The sequence below is a fragment of the Lutra lutra genome, chromosome 9, assembly GCF_902655055.1.
Source record: "Lutra lutra chromosome 9, mLutLut1.2, whole genome shotgun sequence".
Classification (NCBI taxonomy): Eukaryota; Metazoa; Chordata; class Mammalia; order Carnivora; family Mustelidae; genus Lutra; species Lutra lutra.
Window position 1 is genome coordinate 70134129 of NC_062286.1, and position 20880 is coordinate 70155008.

General features: G+C 34.5%; 2 long non-coding RNA genes across 2 annotated transcripts in view; one reads left to right on the forward strand and one right to left on the reverse strand.

Annotated features, from left to right (window-relative positions):
* LOC125109715 (uncharacterized) overlaps positions 1–20880 on the reverse strand; it is a 265291-nt gene that overhangs the window by 137630 nt on the left and 106781 nt on the right. The gene's annotated exons all lie outside the window — the stretch shown is intronic.
* LOC125109716 (uncharacterized) overlaps positions 17287–20880 on the forward strand; it is a 74987-nt gene continuing 71393 nt past the window's right edge. Inside the window, exon 1 of the long non-coding RNA XR_007130350.1 lies at positions 17287–17388. This is a non-coding gene — a long non-coding RNA (uncharacterized LOC125109716). The remainder of the gene's footprint in view (positions 17389–20880) is intronic.

The window sequence follows — 20880 nt, forward strand, 5'->3', positions numbered from 1 at the left end:
CTAGAATGTGACGATATGAGTATTCTTATACTTGCTGATGGGTATATAAAAGGGCAAAGCTAATCAAAGGTCCATTTAGTAAATTTATGAAAATTAAAAATGTGCACACCCTGCAATCCATTAGTTCTATTCTATCCTCAAGAATACTTGCACATATGCAGGAAGACTAAGCAAGAATATCCATTTCATATTATCTTTTAAATTGTACATTAGCACCCTTTATACCTACTTGCAGGGCTTGACTAAATTAAATATGCTATATCCATTCCACATCGGAAGTATACTCTATAGCAACTAAAATAATTAACTAGACATATGGACATGCAAAATGCTCTGTGATATTGAAAAATGCATATATTTTTCTAAAAATGTAACTATTTAAAAAACTAAAATAATCTATTAAGATTATAAGTTTATGGCATAATTATAATTCAACTACTGAAATATAAACATACAAAACATTATATTAATTTATATTTGATCATGATTAACTAATTTAGACTACATTAACAGTCATATTTATGATTTAAAAATTAAGATAGGTCAATAATCCACAAGCAATAGTATTAGAAACACATACATGCATACAGAAACACACACAGGTATGTATACACATACATATGATTATTAACATTATAAATCTTATATATAAATATTTAAATATTTAATTTTGAAAAGACAGCATTTTTCATGACAATACCTATTTACAAAGTTTGACTGTATTTTTAAAATTTTATTCTTAAATTTTAGACTACAGAAAACAGACCTGTGATGTAAGATGTAGAGAAAAATAAACGTACAATATATTTTTATTCTATACTGTGAGCAAACCAATATGTACTTTGTGTTTTTACAGAAATAATAAGAACATATTTTTCAAAGTAATTTGTCAAAAATTTCTAAGTAAAAAAGTATACTAAAAATGCCTCATATGTAAATATCATATTTCTAGGGAAATCTTAAAAAGTGAGTAAGCACAAGGGGATAATAATGAATCTAATGAACAAAAATATTAAACATGAATATGATTTAAATTTCAAAAAATGTTTTCATATCCTAAAACTGTAAATGGGCTAAAATCACCAATAAAATAGAAAAACTTCAGGTTTGAATTAAGGATAATACCCATATAATTTTATATTTTAAAGTCATCAGGCATATGTTATACTAATCATTGACATATAATGTATACTTGTACATATATATGTAAAAAAGAAAAAGGAGAATGACAATGTGTCAACAGAAGAATTCTAAAAAAAGCTTAATGATATTGATAAGATGTGTGCAAGTTTTAAAAAGCAAGACAAAATTACTTTTTCATTTGAGAAGTAATAGCTTACATAATTCTTGGGTTAAAAAAGAAATATACATTCAAGTTGCCAATTCTTTATTAACTAATAAGATGATAATCATGTAATGAAAATCTACAGTGTGTATTCTAGACACATTTATTAGCAAACATGTAACATTAAATTTATGTAGTATTATGTGAATAAAATAAAAGAGCCATGCATTCATTTTAAGAAACAGACCTTCACAAAGAGTTATAATAAAGAAAAAGATCAATACGAATGAACTGGAAATGAGAAAAAATCTAGACTTAATAAATACCAGATGTTCTTCTTTCTAAAATGGCAATAAATATACATACAAATTTGGAAAGTCAAATCAAAACAAGTAGAGATAAAATAAAGAATACTAACAAACACCTAGGAAATAGAAGAATTAAATTAAATTAAATTAAATTTGAATATTGCTAGTTTTAGCAACTAGAAAGACAGCTACATCTTTACTGCATTACAAACTATCTACCAATAAGAAAAGAATTACATTATACTAATGTAGACATTTTCCTCAGAATGGGGATGGATTTCTAGGTAACATGATTATGTTCTTATATCCTAATGTCAAAACTCACAGGACAGTGACTCCAAGATATACCAAAAGAGACCCCTCCCTCTTTTTATACCTCTCTCTCCCTCTATAGAAATAGTACAAGTAATTCTTGGGCAATGGTCCAACCCTTGTACTCACTGATCACACAGGTAAGAATTAGCTAGTTAGCACACCATCTTTAACTCAATTATATGGACTATGACAATGAAATATTTTCTGGGCACTGGTGTGATAAATGACATTTAAAAATCATTAGATAGTCTTTTTTTCTCCAGCATGGCATTTTTTTAACAAGTAATAGGCCAAATAATTTATCTGAACATTAAAATGAGAGATTCGGTGTTTAGTTTATTGCCCAGGGGTACAACCCTAACTAGGAAGGACAAATTCAACGTGTGGATTTTAGAATAATTTTATTTGAAGTGTCTTCTGACATTTTTAATACTCACAGACTGTTTCCAAATGTTAATAAAACTCACTTAAAAATACTCTGTGACAGAGTATTTTAAGAGAAGAGTTTTCTTCTCCATGGGTCATGCAGCAATAACTTGGGGTGCTAAAAGAGTCTTTTACAGTAGGTGCTTTTCAAACGTAAAAGGGTGTAAGGGGATGGGTAACTTACTCAAATCAATTTGAGAAATTCATGGTCAGCCAGAATTAAACAAGTGCTTTATTGCTCGGATTATTAAAATATTTAATGTCCTTCACCAAGAATATTTGTACATTATAAAATGCCTATGGATTTTTCTTGGAAATAACTTTTTCAATGACTACCACTTGGGATCAGTGTTCCACACAACACATTTTAGAAAATAATTGTTTAGACTTGTTCACACATATAGAAACCAGGTTTTATGTATTTTGATAATCACTGTAAGTTTATAACATGCTGCGTGATTTACTGGAATTTAACACATTCAAAAAAGAAATATGTTAAGAAAGAAGAAATGTTTTTAAAATATAAGTTAATTCTTCCCTCATTTTTCTGATGTTGATTCTTATATTCTAAATATCCATCCCTCCTTTTCCTTCCTTCCTTACTTCCTTCCTCCCTTCCTCCTTCCCTCCATACCTCTCTCCCTTCATTCCTTTTTGGGTAAACCTCTTTCACAGATTCTAGCTTATTTAAGCAGGACGAGATAAATTGGAGAAAGAAGTGACAGGAGCACAGGTGTTCTCTGGTGCCTTCTAGGAAACAGTGTTCCCTCATGAACCCACAGCTTATCAGCTCAGGAAAAGTGATTACAAAATTGGGTTTGGGTTTATTAGCAATTTAACTTGCAAATTGCCTTTTACCTTCCTGGGATTCAGCCAAGTCTATCAGAAGTAGAGTTGAACAATTCCCTCTTGCTATTCTCCTTAAATTCTGACATTTCATTATATGCATCTTTGATTTTTTGTTTTGTTTTGTTTTAACAAATGCAACCAAGAAAAATATCATGGAAATGTTTGGGAATTTTGTTGTTGTTGTTTGCATTTCTTGTTCAGATTCTTAAGAAAAACATTTCAGAAATTTTTAATGAATGCATTTGGAGGCGAGACATTGAATGAGGATAAAAATATATTTCACACTGTAAAAGCAGGCTTCCATATGTCTGACAATAGCACACCAAAAAATGCAAAGGTTGCTACGTAAGTATAAAAAGGATATGAAAATGTAGAAAAACAAGTATTTAATTACAACTCAAAGCATCAAGTTGGATGTGGCATTTGAATTGGGCCTTGAAGCTGAGAGATCCAATGTATATAACTGGGGAGCAAGCATACAAACACCCCTCAGAGCAGGAAACAGGGGTAGCATGAGGAACAGTGGCAGGGAGAGCAGGGTCTACCATCAGAGCAATATCAATTAGAATCCTAGCTCTGGCCCTCTGCACCCTGTGACAAAGTTCCTGTCCCTTGCAAAAAACAAAGAATATAACAGTGGCATCTAAATTACAGGAGTGTTATTAAGAGTATATGAGATAATGAATTTTAGTGCTTAATATAGTTCCTGGTGTGCAAGGAGCACTTCCTGGACTGGAGCTGTCATTCTTGCTTAAGTTAAGAAACACTGAAGGGGCACCTGGGTGGCTCAGTGGGTTGAGCCTCTGCATTTGGCTCAGGTCATAATCCCAGGGTCCTGGGATTGAGCCCTGCATCGTGCTCTCTGCTCAGCAAGGAGCCTGCTTCCCCCTCCCCCTCTGCCTGCCTCTCTGCCTATTTTTGATCTCTGTCAAACAAACAAACAAACAAATAAATAAATAATCTTTAAGAGAAACAGTGAGAACTTTGGTGCATGTGAGCCAGAGTTGATAGGAAATTGGTGTGCTCAGAAATAAGGATGGAATTGAAGTGTGGAGGCACTGAATATGTTATTTATTGGTATAATTTTGAGCATAGCAATAGTATGGTCACATAAGTGCTTAAAGTGTATTCACTGGGAATGTCTGGCATATCTAAAACAGGTAAAAGATTAGAGGCAAAAACTGGATGGAAAGTGTCTAAAAAGCCTGGAACAGGCAGAACAAAAAGAGGACAAAGAGAAGAGTTAGTAAGTATGGATGAGTGAATATAGGTTTGTGGTAAGAAAAGTCTCTACCATCAGAAAGGATGAATACCCAACATCTGCATCCACATGGATGGAACTGGAGAAAATTATGCCAAGTGAAATAAATCAAACAGATAAAGGCAATTATCATAATTGTTTCATTTATTTGTGGAACATAAGGAATAGCATGGAGGACATTAGGAGAAGGAAGGGGAAAAGGAAGGGCAGGGGGAGTCAGAGGGGGCTGACGAACCATGAGACACTATGGACTCCAGGAATCAAACTGAGGGTTTTACAGGGGAGAGGGATGAACCCAGTGATGGGTATTAGGGAGGGCACATACTGCGTGGAGCACTGGGTGTTATATGCAAACAGTGAATCATGGATCGTTACATCAAAAACTAATGATGTACTGTACAATGACTAACATAATATAATAAAAAATAATAAAAAAAAGTCTCTGCATTTAAGATGATGAGGATAATAACATTTTCCTTTAGCACTCATTTAATAATATTTCTTAAGCTCTTGCTATGTTATAAACACTGTTATAGGAGCTAGTGATGTAGAAGGGGCCCAAAACCTCACACAATTTACATTTAATGAGATGATGTATATTAGATACACAGTTGATACAGAAATAAATAATTGCAAATTCAGTAAGTATCGTGAAAATTTTAACAGAAATATTTTAAAGAGGTAAATAATATTGTAGATAAACAGAAAGACAGGTTTACTTTAGGAGCTTAGATGGGTTAAGACATGTATTTTATATTGCACATGTGATTGAGGAAAAGTTCTGTAAAGATAAAAATTTAAACAATTTTCCCTTCAGTTTTACTAGTTTCATAAAGAATACACATCTTCTGCTAAAGGCTGTAACACATGTCTTCAGAAGTTCTCAATTAAGGCACTGGGAAATCAACAGAGAAAATATTATGCTCTACACAACTATGCTAAAATACTGTTTTACTTGCTCCAAATAACTTTATGGATCAAAGATAAACAATGAAATGTTTGTTTGATCTCAAATTTCCAAGGTTCTGCAATTTAAGATAGTCCATCTCCTCCATTGATGCTCAAGGTGATCTTTTCTAAGACATTCACGAAGGATATACATGTGAAAGAATAAAGGTCTTACATTATATAAACTACATACATTTTATCAAACTTATTCCTACAGAAACCTGTTTTGTGCTTCTGATTATTTAACACTTGGGAATTAATTTCTCCTTTCTGACTTTCTCTCTTTCTCTGTGCTGATTTAAAAAAAAAACAACTTTGGTTTTATTAATTTTTGGTACTATTTTTTTCTATTCCCTATTTTTTAAAAAATCTTCTTTAATCTCTATTATTTCTCTCCTTCTGCTACTGTTTGGTTTAGTTTGTTCATCTTTTCTATTTCCTAAAGATGTAAAGTTAGTTACTGATTTGAGATTCTTTTTAATGTAGGCATTTATAGCTACCCATATCTCTTCAGCACTGTCTTTACCACATCCCATTAGTTTTGGAATGTTGCATTTTCCATTTTAATTTGTCTCCATCTTCTAGTTTCCCTTGTGATTTCTTCTTTGACCTACTGATGGTTTAAGAGAGTGTAGTTAGGGTTAGGGTTAGGGTTAGGGTTAGGATTAACCTAACCCTAATTTCTCCATATTTGTGAATTTTCTAGTTTTCCTTCTGTTCTTGATTTCCAGCTCCATTCCATTTTTGTTGGAGAAGATACTCTGTATGATTTCATTCTTTTTAAATTCACTGGGCCTGTGTGTGGTCTGACATGTGATTTATCTTGGAAAATGTTTCACATGCACATGAGAAGGAGTTCTCTTGTTGTGAGGAGTATTCTGTACATGGCTGCATCCCGTGTATTTATAGTATTGGTCAAATTCTCCATTTCCTTATTGATCTTTTATATAAACATTCTATTATTAAAAGTGGTATATTGAAATCTCTATTATTGTAAGTATATTTCTCCTTACAATTCTGTCATTTTTTGCATTATATATTTTGTTGGCTTTTTGTTTGTTTGTTTGTTTTGCTTTGTTTGTTTTGGTGTTCTGTTGTTTACTGGACACGGCTTTCTAAACACCCTGTATACACAAGTGCTTTTGAATGTCCTAATTTCTGATGTAATTTCACCCAGCTTTTCCCCATTGCTTTTGATGGTCAGTTGTGTGTCTTGAACATAATCTCTTGCCCCAGGCATCTGCAATTTTGTTAGTTCACCTTGCAGAGTTTTCCAGCCGTGCTTATTAGTTCTCTGGCTCAAGTTCTGATGCAGGCAATATAGATATAAGCACTTGCACAGTCTTTCTGGTAGCCCCAGACAGCACAGAACAGGCAAACCCAATAACCTGCACATGAGATCTGCACTCCTCACTCTGGTACCTGAAACTAGCATCCCACACTGAAAGCAGTGTGCTTTCTCAAATCAGCACTGACTGATTTAGGACTGCCATGGCTTCAGGGATGGAGTGAGGCAAGGGTAAATTAAAACACCAGAAAACTTTCCTTATGTTTTCAAGTTGCCTTTTTCTTGATTCAGCATTCACTTGGTTTTTACAAACTTCTAACTGTTTTCCAGGGTTCCATCAAAGTTGGTTCTGAAATTTTCTGCTTTTTTTTTTTCTTTTCTTTTATTCTAATGTTTCTGTGTGAGTATAAGACTTTGGGCTAATCTGCTCCGCCTTTATGCTGATGTCACTGCTCTGGAATCTGTGCTTTAACTGGTCTGCAGTTGTTACTGCTGCCTACTAAAGTTTGAGAAATGCCAAACACTGATTAACAACCTTAGTTTAAAAAACAGAAATCATGGTTTTGGAGCTCTCTCATTATAAACTGTAAGATCTTGGATTATTTGTTCTCTCTGACTATACTGTCCAGTGCATATAATCTTCAGTGTTTTTTATAGATAAAATTTAGAAAGAAAAAATAAAAATTACCTGAAAATAAAAGTATTCAATAAATGTTATTTTTTTTCTACTCTTCTCTTCATCCTAACACCATAAGCATGCACATTCTAATCCTTCTCCGCCCTTTTCTGAAGATGTCATAGAGAAGTGTCTGAATGAAGTTAATAACATATGTTTGAAAAGCAACTGGAAAGAATGGAAAGGACCCTCATCTTAATTTAGAAGACTAATTTCTCAATTCCTTTTTTTCTCATTTACTGGATACATGTCTCCGGGCTACTGGTTTAAGATTCTTGGTTCTTCTTTCTTATCTGTGAAAGAGAAGTTACTGTATCTACAGCACACAGTCTTGGGAGAATTTTAGAGAGAAGTATATCTGCTTATCAAGATACATAGTACAGAAAACACTCAGGATATATTTTAGAAATAGATGAATTAATTAATCCATGTGTGATTCTGAAACGTAGTAGTACATGACAAGAAATAGTTTATGAAGATAATGCCCAGCTGTCCCCACTTAGTACAGCCCCACACAAAGGAATGAAGAAATGGAGATACGAATAGTGAAAAAACGTTATATCCCTTTTTATAAATCTGTGGAATAATTTTTAAGTAGGAGAGAAAAGTCAATACAGATTTCAAAAATAACCTTTAACAAGTCAATCAATGCATCTGCGCATTTTCTGTCAAATGGAAATTAAGACACTTCACCAAATGTGTACAAGATTTATTAAGATATATGCCACCCTCCACCCGATGTTGAAAGTTATTGCCCTACAAAAGGATATGAATTAGGCTGGCAGCATATTTGAGCTCAGAGTTAAGAAAAACTGTTGACAAATATATTATTCTTCTTTTATAATAATAATTTGGCACATTATGGTTATAAATATGCTGGGTTTATTTTTTTAAAGATTTTAATTATTTATTTGAGAGAGAGAGCATGATTGGGGGAGAGGGGCTAAGGGAGAGGGAGGAAGACTCCCCACTGAGCAGGGATCCTGAGACTCAATCCTAGGACCCTGGGATCATGACCTGACCCAAAGGCAGATGCTTAACCAACCAAGCTACCAGATGCCCCACGTTGGGGTCATTCTGATCAAATTTCACAACGGTTAAATTTCCCATTTGTTTATAACTGGTGTATCAAAAGAGGTCATTACCTACATGAGTTTTCTTTTTTTCTGTCAGTGTCACACATTTCACAATTACTTAAATACTATACTGGTTTTCATTTACAAACAAGTTCCTGGTGAGAACATCTTTAGTATTTGGCCACATAATTCCTTGAACTGTACTGTCTATGTATGTTACAGGTACAACTCTGGGTCAAGGTGAGCCAGGTTTGTTATTTTAAGTGCACTGGTTACACAGATCCTTAGTTTTCACTAATTTTCAGAGCAGAACAGTTCCCCACAAAAAGTAAAATTAGAAAAATAGGTTTGGTGTGTATAAAGTCACCTAAAGCTCAATAAGGAACATGTACTATTTTTTACCAGCAAATACATAGCCTTGTGAATAGCATTACCATCAAGATACACTAACAAGAGGAAAGGAATATAAAGAGATTTTATGTGCAGATGGTGCCTTGATATTTATCACTGAGCCACAAACAATTATCCTGGAAATATTGAGATTAATAGGCCCATTTAGTAAAAGAGCTAATTGTGAGAGGCACTGGGATAAATCTGAGCTATTTTCCATATCAAAAGTTTTCTCTAGGGCAATTGCATTTTCTACAGAGTTATAACCTACCCACCAATGCCAGAAAATTTTTTCCTACGATTTTAGGAAGCTTCATTTTATGGGAACGCAATTATGCTGGGATTGTGGGGTTATATGCAGATAAACCTGGAAGGTGGCACTGTCTAAGGGATGCCAATTACTTGCAACGTTTTCAGAAATTTGGTTTCCCTCATGCATCTGAATTCTGTCTCCTCTTTATACTTTAGAGCCTAATAGAACTCAGCATATTTTGGTAGTGATTTCCAATTAATGAATATTCAGTAACAGCGAACATTTTGAAAGGGCTTGGATTTTTACCATGCTGATAACTGGGGGATTTGATACAGCTTCCTTAAATCAACAGGCTGTAAACAAAGCTAGGCAAAGAAATTTTATGGCTAAGGCATAGGCAATTAGATGGCAAAGTAAAGCTGAATAACAAAGAAACGGGAGACTGAGTTTGGGAAACACAGAGTCAAGTTCCAGATCCTTTCCTAGTTGTGAGATCCTGCACCAGTCAATCACTCCCTCTGCCTCCTTTCGTGAAATGGAACTTAAGAGCCAGTAATCATGCAACCATACATGAAGCATACATTAATTTTATTCAATAAAATAAGAAAAAAGATACAAATACTAACTTTGGTTATTTCCTATAAATTGGGCCATTACCTCATCTCTCTCAGAAAAAAGTTAAACAGCTTTCAACTAAACACCTCAGGCTACACTGTAAATTTCAGTAGGGAGAGCTGCCATTTTAGAAGTTAGGATATTCTTAGAATCATGAAAAGAAAGCATGTGCAAGTTGAATTTATTTCACTATTTGTTAATACATTGTATTCTTTTTGAGATACCCACAGAAGATAAAGCAGAACAAACACTTCTTATTTAGAATGCTACAATTTTGCTCCTCACAAATAGTATAATACAGCAATATTACAGTTAGAACAATTTGGTAGAAAGAGTGATGGAAGAAAATTGAAATCATTAAAGCTAAATGTCACTCTGTGTAACTTAGGCTACCTATTAAATGACAACCAGATTTACTTTTTTGATTAACTACAGCTAGACAGAGGAGACAGTCACGAACAACTAATAGCATATAAAAATATTTAGAATGATATTTTCTTCTTCAGCTTTATAAAAGCTAAAATGATAAGAATAAGCATATTTCCTCATGGCTATCATAGTAATCTGATCAGCCAAATTCTTATTCTGTTAGAGTCTGTTACTGATAAAATGAATGAAACTGGGAATGAATTAGATACAATCCTCAAGGAAAAAAAAGTAAAGGAACATTTACTTCATTGGAAGTTCCAGGTCTATAAGCCGAGGAAAAACTCTAGTGCTTTCCACACTGTGTGAAAGTGTTATTTTTTTTCTTTTTCTTCACTTCCATCTAATATTTCCATAATGTGCAATAAATATATTTCCAGTAAAATAAAACTTCTTTTAAAAAGTACAAAAACAGCTCTACTTTTTGGTTATTAAATTTAAAAATACGCTATTAATCTGTCAAATCATAGTATAAGTTTCCAAAACGTTTACTCTCGTTTCTGTACTTCAGTCCTCACTGATAAAAGCAAACAAGTTGGGGACAGTTACTAGACTGAAGACTAGACTCGTAGCTAACTTTTCTTCTGTAAATGGCCAGATAGGAAACATTTTAGATTTTGTGTGCCACATGGTCTCTGTTATAACTATTAAATTCAGCTGCTATAATATGAAAGCAGTAATAGATAAGGCATAAATAAATAGCCATGACTGTATGTTGCAATAAAACTTTATAAAAACAAACAGTGGACTGGATTTGACCCCTGGGCTACAGCTTTTTGATATTTGCTCTAAGCTATGACATTTGTGCTATCTTTGAATGTAATGCATGAGAGAAAATCTTAAGAAACTGGCATCATAGGTTTTCAGGGAAATTCTTAGGATGGGTGTAAACTTTTATTAGGATTAATGTAACAAGGTGAGGAAAACAGGTAATTGTAGGACGCAAGGCCTGATTTAGAGCAAAGCAGATAAAGCTCTGAAAGCAAAAAGCAAATATACACACAAAAGGAAGAAAGGATAGTTTCCATGACTGGATGCAGGTGGGATCTGTGTGTGCCATACGAAGGTTAAGAACCAAGGCTCGGCCTTGGTAGCTCAGTCAATAAAACATCTGACTCTTGATTTTGGCTCAGGTCATGATCTCAGGGTCCTAGGGTCTAGCCCTGCATGGGGTCACGCTCAGTGGGGAGTCCGCTTGAGAGTCTCTCCCTCTCCCACTGCTCCTCCCAACTCCTACACTCTCTCACTCTCTCTCCCTCTAAAATAAATAAATAAATCTGTAAAAAAAGAACTACACCTCTGAAGTCAATCAGTTTTGAGTGTAAATCCTGACTCTGCTATTTATTAACCAGTGAAAAAAGAGGAAAAATAACCTTATGAAAGTTTCTCATCCTTCTTAAACCCTAATTCACAAAGTAAGATGGAAGAATACATTACATAAAGGACTGTTGAAATAATTAAATGAAATACGTGCACTGCATTTAGCACTCTCCCTGAGATACGAGGTGTTCGAAAAATGTTGGCTAGTATTATAAGGTAAATCTTATGATAAAAGATTGATTTTCAATTATTATTTTTTTTAATGGACATTTTGGTGTGCTGTAGTTAAAATGGTATTTTAAAGTCTTTGGCTGTGAGGAAACAAAGTACAGGAGTAGCAACTTGCTGTTAATCATGACAATTGACTGTATTCCAAGAGAGTGCCTATTGTCTCGCAACTTTGATCAATGCTCATTCAGTCTCTGCATTTTTAACATAAGGTGAAGCACTCAACCTAGTATTTCTTTCCTTCAAATTATAGATGTTTTATGGGGTGAGAGGAGCAATGAGCTGAGATGGACCCTTTAGCTTCCTCCGCCACTGACCAGCTATATCAACGATGAGTTACCTAAATGTTCCAGGCATTATTTCCTGACCTATTAACATGAAGCTTTGAATTGATGACCTATAAGATCTCAAAAAAAGAAATTACCTTATGTCAGATTTACTTTGTGGGTAATTCTCTATATGGATATATAGCTACTACCCTTTCAACTGTGGCACACGCTCTGCTAAGTATCGCCAGGATTTTGAAAGTACCAGGTCATTTTTAGCTGAGGAGATGATATTTAGATAATTCTAAAAGAGAAATTATGCTTTCATATAATCTGAGGTTCTAGTTTGAGTGATGGTACCTAAACTAATTTAGGGATGCAAATAGAATAACAGAGCAATTATTAATGTCTAGCGAAAAAGAAGAATCATCTAAAAGACCAGTGTGCAGTATAAGAATCCATAGCAAAAGGGCAAGAATACAATCTTCTGGTCAGAAGTTGTAGGATTAGTAACCTTAGAAGGAAAAACAGAAAACATACTTTATCTTTTTTTTTTAATTAAGATTTTATTTATTTATTTGAGAGAAAGAGAGAGGGAACAAGTCATGGAGAGCACAAGAGAGAGGAGAATGAAAAGCAGACTCCCTGATGAGCAGGGAGCCCAAAGCCGGGCTCAATCCCAGGACCCTGAGATCATGACCTGAGCTGAAGGCAGAGGCTTAACCGACTGAACCACCCAGGCACACCTTAATCTTCTTCTGTATTCTCTCTTGCCAAGACAGACTGCATTTTAACCATTTTAATGCTATCAACATAAAGTAGACAGATAAATTATAAATATTTTGTTATGAGAGTTAGAGAATGAATGGTAAGATATACTGAACCTGGACTCTTAAATTAGTTGAATTTAAAGTTAGTTGAATCTTGTCACTACCTTTAGAACAACTGCGATCATATACATTGCTCACGTCTACCAGTAGCTTATCCATGTGCACATACATTTATACTTCTAATAAAACAAGAAATAATAGTGTTTTAGAACTTTCCCTATTTAGTACACTATTTCAGTTTCCTATTATTTAGTTTTTCAGCTATATTTTTTTAGTTGCTACTGCTCTAGAAAATAAGAATACAATTATTTTTTGGGTAAAATCATTATAAAATATATTCCTTCCCAGTGGAATTAAACTTAACCACAGTATGAGGCAATTAATTAACGTGTTCACTCTTTTCTCATTTTTCACACTGTTTTAAAGATTAATTGGTATGCAGTAGGTTATCAAATAATATTTATTTCTGAATATGTTTATATTTATTGATTTTTATCTGGATTACTGATCATATTTTCTTGCTTCTTTGCAAGCCTAATAATTTTTTATTGTATGCTACATTTTGTACATTAAATATTAATTTCTGTGTTATAGTGTAATCCTTTATTGCTCTTTGTTTTGGTACGCAATTGAGTTATTTGGGATGAGTTAGATCCTTTCCAGACTTGTTTTTCTACTTGCTTAAGGTGAGCCCAGAGTACTCTTTAGTCTAGTGTTAATTTACCCCCCTATCTAATGTGATATCCTGAGAACTCTATCAAATGCCCTGTGTATGACATGATCTTTCAACTCTAGCTGGAGGGAATACAAATTACTCCCATCTCTGTATGAACTCAAGGAATTATTTGTTCTATTCCTTGCTGATGGTTTCTTTCTTTTTTTTATTTTTTTCTTGTGGCCTTGATAAGTCACTTACTTTTTTCTTCCAGCCTTGGTAAGTCACCAAGGTCAGGGTGTGTGGGGGGGGAGGGTGTGCCTGGGTGGCTCAGTCCCTTAAGCCCTCGGATCATGTCATGATCCTGGGGTCCTGGGATTGAGCCCCACATGGAGCTCCTTGCTGGGGGTGGGATCTTCTTTTCCCTCTCCCTCTGCCCCTCCCCACCACTTCTGCTCTTTCTCTCTCATGCTCTCTCTCAATAAATAAAATAAAATCTTCCAAAAAAAAGTATTTAAGGGGATCATTCTTCAGATTTAAAATGCTTTCTCTTCTCTCAATTTATCTTTCTCCCATCTTCTTTCTGTGTCTGATTGAGTTTTTGTTTTGTCTTGATTTGGTTTCTGGTTTTTCTTGGTTTGATCCTTTGTTTTTGCCTATCTATATAATACAATAAATATACTTGTCAAGCAATGCCATCAATATTGTCTGAACTGAGTAGGATTTTTTTCATCCTGTTTTTGTTCTTTATCATAAGTAAAGCTAGAGAATCATCACTGTCTGCTAAAATGACTATGGACTTGGTTGATACAACCCTGCTGGACTTGAAGCCTAGCCATTTCACTTACTAACTCTGGGATCAAGAATCTGCATAATTCTTTGACTATAAAATAGGTATGAAATACTAATGCTTATTTTGAAATATTTACTGTTTTAAACAATAGATGAATTGCATGAAATATAGTATTTATCATACAGATGATGCAAAAAATATGAGCCATGGAAATCTGTGTGCTGAAGAAAAGGGCAGGGGAAAAAAATCTCATATAGGAAGAAATAGAGAAAATAACATAATTCATATGTAGGAGGGCACTAATCTTAAATTCCTTCTTGGAAAATTTACTTGACCTTTTAAACCTCACGTTTCTCATTTTTTTTTTAAAGATTTTATTTATTTATTTGACAGAGAGAAATCACAAGTAGGCAGAGAGGCAGGCAGAGAGAGAGGAGGAAGCAGGCTCCCTGCTGAGCAGAAAGCCCGATGCGGGGTTCGAACCCAGGACCTGGGATCATGACCTGAGCCGAAGGCAGTGGCTTAACCCACTGAGCCACCCAGGCACCCCGTCGTTTCTCATTTTTATAATGAAATGGCATAAACTGATAATTTTGATAGTTATTTATAGAAGTTAAATTATATGGTCTAGGCCAGCTTAATACTACATCTTAACACATTCAGCTAACCAGTCCTATAAATATTTCAATTTTTCCTCTTTTTTTTTCATGTTAAGCATTAGCTAGGAGTAGATTTTTGTGATTACTTGTTATCATAAAAAGAGGTTGCTGTATTATTGTATCTTGTATTTTAGAGCAAGCAACTTCTCTTCTTTTTGGGTCCTACCACATAAAAGATTCCATTAGTCAGCTTCATTTTATCCCATAAATCATCTACGAAGCATTTCCTTGTGCTTACTTATCTCTGTAACTTTCCCTGAGTGGGATATCTCTGCTGGGACACTATTCATTAAATCTTCCCCTAATATTTCCAGCATAGAAGCAAAAAAAATCCTGGGGATTATCTCTCCAACATTTCAAAATAGTATTAGTGAGGCTGTGGAAACTTATCTGAAGTTAAATTCTTATTTTTCACAGCACTTAACCCAGAGGAAATTGTAAATTCACATGGGAGGTAGGAAAAAAGCTATTAAAAACAAGAATCACTTACATTTCTATTAATTCAAAATGTGGACACTACTTATGCAATGCATGGTGTTTTCTGATGATGTTTGTGGGCTACTGAGATCTTGAAAGCTGATAATGAAAATGCCCACATGTAAAAGAAACCAAGTTAAGACCAACAAACTACTTTATTATTTTAATACTATATACTATTCTACAATTATGTGCCTGTGTTTTCCTCAGTGCTTCCATCTAACACACATTTGTTTTGTGTTCAACTTCCTATCCACCAGTCTGGATAAGCAGGAGATCAGGATACTGGTCTTGGGAGCCATGCAGGCAGAGTGAAGACTGCACCTAGTTTCCTTTGTAGAGACTAGAGCAATCTCAGAGTCAGTGATCAATGCAAAGCTGGGTCAATATACGTCATTTCAAAAGGGCTAGTTATGACTGGGCTCTAGGTCCAGTGTAGTATGTTAACAACTAGGGATAACTAAAGAGAGCTGGGGTAAAGGTGAAGGAAAAAAAATCCTGAGTCCCAAAATAGGACTGCAAATACTTCCACCACCATTTTTCATTTAAAAATAAGTGGGGCGCTTGGGTGGCTCAGTGGTTTAAGCCTCTGCCTTCAGCTCAGGTCATGATCTTGGGGTCCTGGGATCGAGCCCCACATCAGGCTCTCTGCTCAGCAGGGAGCCTGCTTCTCCCTCTCTCTCTGCCTGCCTTTCTGCCTACTTGTGATCTCTCTCTGTGTCAAAGAAATAAATAAAATCTTAAAAAAAAATAAAAATAAGTATTACTTTTTTTGTATTATGTTATATTAGTCACCATATAGTACTTCATTAGTTTTTTTGATGTAGTGTTCCATGATTCATTGTTGTGTATAACACCCAGTGCTCATTGCAATACATGCCCTCCTTAATACCCACCACCAGGCTAACCCATTCCCTCACCCTCTCCCCTCTGAAACCCTCAGTTTGTTTTACATTTTAGTAAAATATAAGTGCTTTAGTAAAATATCAGTTCATCTGATGTAATTACAGTGCGGAACTTTGTACCACTATTTTGATATGGAAAGCATAATTCTTTGCAATTCTATTTCACCCTTTCTAGTATTAACATGGGGCCAAACAAAAAGGAGATCTGAGAGGATTTATTATTTTCACCTGTCACCTGCATTCCCCAGAATATGTAAGTTAATAGGATTAAAAATGTGAACACATACAAATCAAAAATAAAAAGAGAAAATGTTTTGAAAAGGAGAGTGAAATTTTTGAAATAATGTAATTTAGAAATATGCAAAGGATCTGAATCTGTATTTTTTGAAAGAAGACTTACAAATGGACAAGAAGCATATGAAAACTAAATATTATCAGTCTTTAGGGAAACCCAAAACAAAACCACAATAAGATACCACTTCACATGGACAGGATGACTTCATCATCATCATCAGAGCACAGGAAATTACAACTATGGGTTAAGATGTGAAGAAAGTGTATCTCCTACTCACTTTTCATTGGAATGTAAAATGGTGCAGCTGCTTAAGAAAACAGTCTGGCTCTTCAACAAAAAGTAAAACCTAGAGTTAGCATATGACACAGCAATGCCACTCCCAGATTTATAACCTAGGCAGCCTTAAAGTTCCCCTCAGCTTTAACTAAACTTTGTCAGCTTTAGACAGGTTTCTTCCTTACTATGGGTCATTAAACTCACATTTCTTAGAGACTTACTTTAGAAAATTGTAAATGAAAAATTTTTTCTTTGCCCCTTTGAGATGTAAATCTTCTACCAGCTTCTTGCCAGTTTTAGAACGCAGCAATATCTCTCTCAAGGACCTGGGACCCACTTTTGAAATGTAACCACTAAGGAGATAGTGTTCCTATGTCCCAGTCGTTGGGGGATAGAAGGAATCTTACTTTCATAAAGGACAATTATCAAGCACAAAAGGCCTAACCATGTTGACCAACCTCCATTAGCTCACTCCAACATGTAAAAATCCTCTTGTCTTTTGTTTCGGCAGACCTGAGTTGAATCTATTTCCTCTTGTGCAGTAGTCTTGCAAAAGTCTCCCTTGCCTGTTGAATCCAATCATGGTGTGATTTGTTTTTAAACTAGGTATCTAAGAGAAATAGAAATATATATCTATACAAAGTTTACACATGGATGTTCCTAGCAGTTTTATTTATAATAGCCAAAAAGCTGAAGGAATCAAAATGTCTATCTGCTGATGAATCGTTAAGTATATGATATACCCAAACATAGGAATTTTATTTGCCAAATAAAAAAAAAAACTACTATGTGCAATAACATGGCTGGTACTGAAAGCAGTATGCTAAATGAAAGAACTTTGTACAAAAGATCACGTATTGTATGATTCCATTTACATGAAGGGTCCAGAGTAGACAAAGTGTCTAGGACAGAAGAAGAAATAATACTATTGATTGCTTAAAGCTAAGAAGCTAAGAGGCAATGGGAAAGTGACAGCTAATGGGCATAAGCTTTCTTTTAAGGGGGATTAAAATACATCAAAATTAGACTATGACAATGACTGTACAACACTATAAATACACCAAAAGAATTGAACTGTGCTCTTTAAAAGTGTGAATGATATGGTATGTGAATTATATCTTAAAACTTTTTTTAAAAATTTGCTTTAATACTAACATTCTCTGTACCTTACACTGATTTATTTTTATTATCTTATACATCACGTATGTATAAGATAATATACATTTCATTTGTTTATTGCCTGCCTTCTCACCATATAAAAAATTCTATATATGCAGGGTTTTTGCTTGCTTGTTGGTTTGCTTATTTTAGCATTTATAAGTCTTAAGATTTCCTGGACAGAGTAGAGTAGCTGTATTCATCTGGATTAAGCAGAGGCAAGATTTTGTGTATGGGAGTTTATTTTGGGATATATTCTTATGACACAGAATAAAATAGAGGAGATGGAAAGCCAACAGAAAGATGAGTTGTAAATTAGCTCTCCTCTGTGGAAAATGGTACTCAATGCAACTGGAACTTTCCAGGGAGATTTATATATAGAATTTCACAATTGACCACAAAAAAACAAAAAAGGAAGTACTTATCATAATCTCTTATCTCCTATCATATAGAGGTTGTCTCCTTAAGATGTTCACTGCCATGAGCTATTAGTAAAGCATGTGTAAGTGCAAAGTGGGTTCATAAAGTTTGCTTGACACAAAGTTATAAAAGCCCAGGACAAGAAAACAAGAAAGCATGATTGTGGTGATGCAAAGTGTCATTAGTTTACATCTGCATGAATCTATTTGTCTCATCAATGGCCAGAATAAAGGTTAGGTAGAGAGGATGTGATAGAGGGTAACATAAGTATCCAAAACAACAATAAACATGATGGATACCTCGGTCCCCCTGGGTCCATTTAAAAGAACATGATCAGTAAGACTAGAAGAGCCTAATATATTCACTGGGATACTAATCATGGCCTCTAGTATTTCCCTTTATTTCTCATTTATAAAGAACTTATGTTCCTTGCTCTTGTTTCTCAGGCTACACAACATCCAGGTGTTTTCACACTTTACCTTCTAATTCTTTCCTGAGGTCTCCTCTTTCCAACCCTTTGGTCAAACAAATTAAACTTATTCAAATTTCTGGACTCTCTTTAAAAAGATACCCATAGAAGTCACAGTGTAAAGGCAATGTAATGTATAGACCATAAAAAAATCATTTTGTTAATTGTGGATAACAAATTGAACAAAATTAGATAATTTTTGGTAAGTGAGAGCACATTTTCCATATGCACTTAGACTGTGGTCAAAACTCTGGTGAATGTATATTGAATACTGAGAATGTAGGTGAAATCTTCCAGCCTGCCTAAATAATTCATTTTTAATATAAAATAATAAGCTACTTTCTATTTCTTCTGCACATTTGTAAGAGCCTAGATGGGAATGGGTCCCCACTAACCTCTTTGTCTCCTGCCAAGGGTATTCCAAGCTCACAGCCTTAAGTAACTCATATGGATCATGTGAATCTGGTTTGTACAGAAGAGCCCTGAGTATCCTTGCCCTTGGCAAATTCAGAAATTGTGTCAGTAACATCTCAATCAATAAACTTCCATTCTAACTACCATGTCATTTGGACCTAATATCAGAGTTCCCAATAGTTTTAACTCTACCAAATGGCCTAGACATCTGCCAATGTTTGCATTACAGACACTATAGAGTCTTTCCAGAAATTGTGTCAAACAGCAAGACTAATTACAGTCTTCCATAATTGCTCTTTGGCAGGGCTGGAAGTGGTTAACCCTGGCTCCTAAACAGACTGAAGTAATGGTCTCCTTAAACTAATAAAAAGATCCACTAGTTAACACTTTAATACATTTTTTCCCAAACATATGCTCACACACACAATATTATTATGATAATAAGTAGGCACATGCCTGCTTTCCAGCCAAATGATGAAAACCAGGACCATTTATCTCAGGGTTCATCTGTGGTTTGTTGAAAACTAATTTCTTCCTTATAAATACATCATATTAGCAAATGTATTCTGCTATATTATGAAAACTGTCTAGATTTTTAAGTGTACATTTTTCCTTATAAAAGCATATATTCTTCCATTATTATCTATGATACTATTAAGGACCCATGCAGTTATGCAGCAGATCATTTCTCATACTGCCACACTTTGATGCATTTTTAGGGTACTTCTGATAGAGTTGAAATATGTTTTATATAGTGGCTAAGTCATAAATCTTGTGTTTTACTTTAACCACCTACTACATTAGGATTTATATAAAATGCATTTTGATCTCAACAACTTCTTTCAGATATTAATGTAAGTTTTTATGTTTCCTATAAAATCCTCATAATCAACAGATCAAATTATTAGTACATTGTACATTCCACTCTTATCCAAAGTCTAATTTGTAACGTGTAACATGAGAAGCAATGGTATTGGCTGTGATACTTCAAATTCAGATACACTAATCCATTGAGGCACAGGCTAATGAAGTATACACATAGGAAGTGTCCTTGACATTTAAGGAGGAGGGTCCTGTGATATGTCCCAGGTTTGGAACACTAGTCAGTTTCTTTCTAAAATTTCCAGATCATTTGCAAACAATTATCTCATCGCTCAACTTGGCCAATAGCATATTAGTAAGACATGTATTCCCACCAACTTTCTCCTATTTCAGAAATAAAATCCTTTCCCATATAATCAGTTCTTTCTTTTCATCTGTTTGCAGTTGTGGAGTTATATTATTAACCTTCCATTCATACAGTGCGTTTTGCATAAATTAGTACCAAGCTTAATAATTCCTTACTCTCTTATAGTTCTGGAATGATGGGTATGTTTCAATTTCTTAAAAATATAAGATTAGCATATCAAATATCAGGACTGATTAATTACTATGATATGTGGCTAAGCATCCACACTATAAATCTTTCTAGCATAAGGCACTTCTGTATTCAGTGTCCTAAATCACTAAGGAAGTAACTGTCTTCCTAGTATAGATATAGTTATGAATATTCCTTCAGGGAAGGCTGGCCTCTCAAATGACCATTGCTTCTGAGTCATA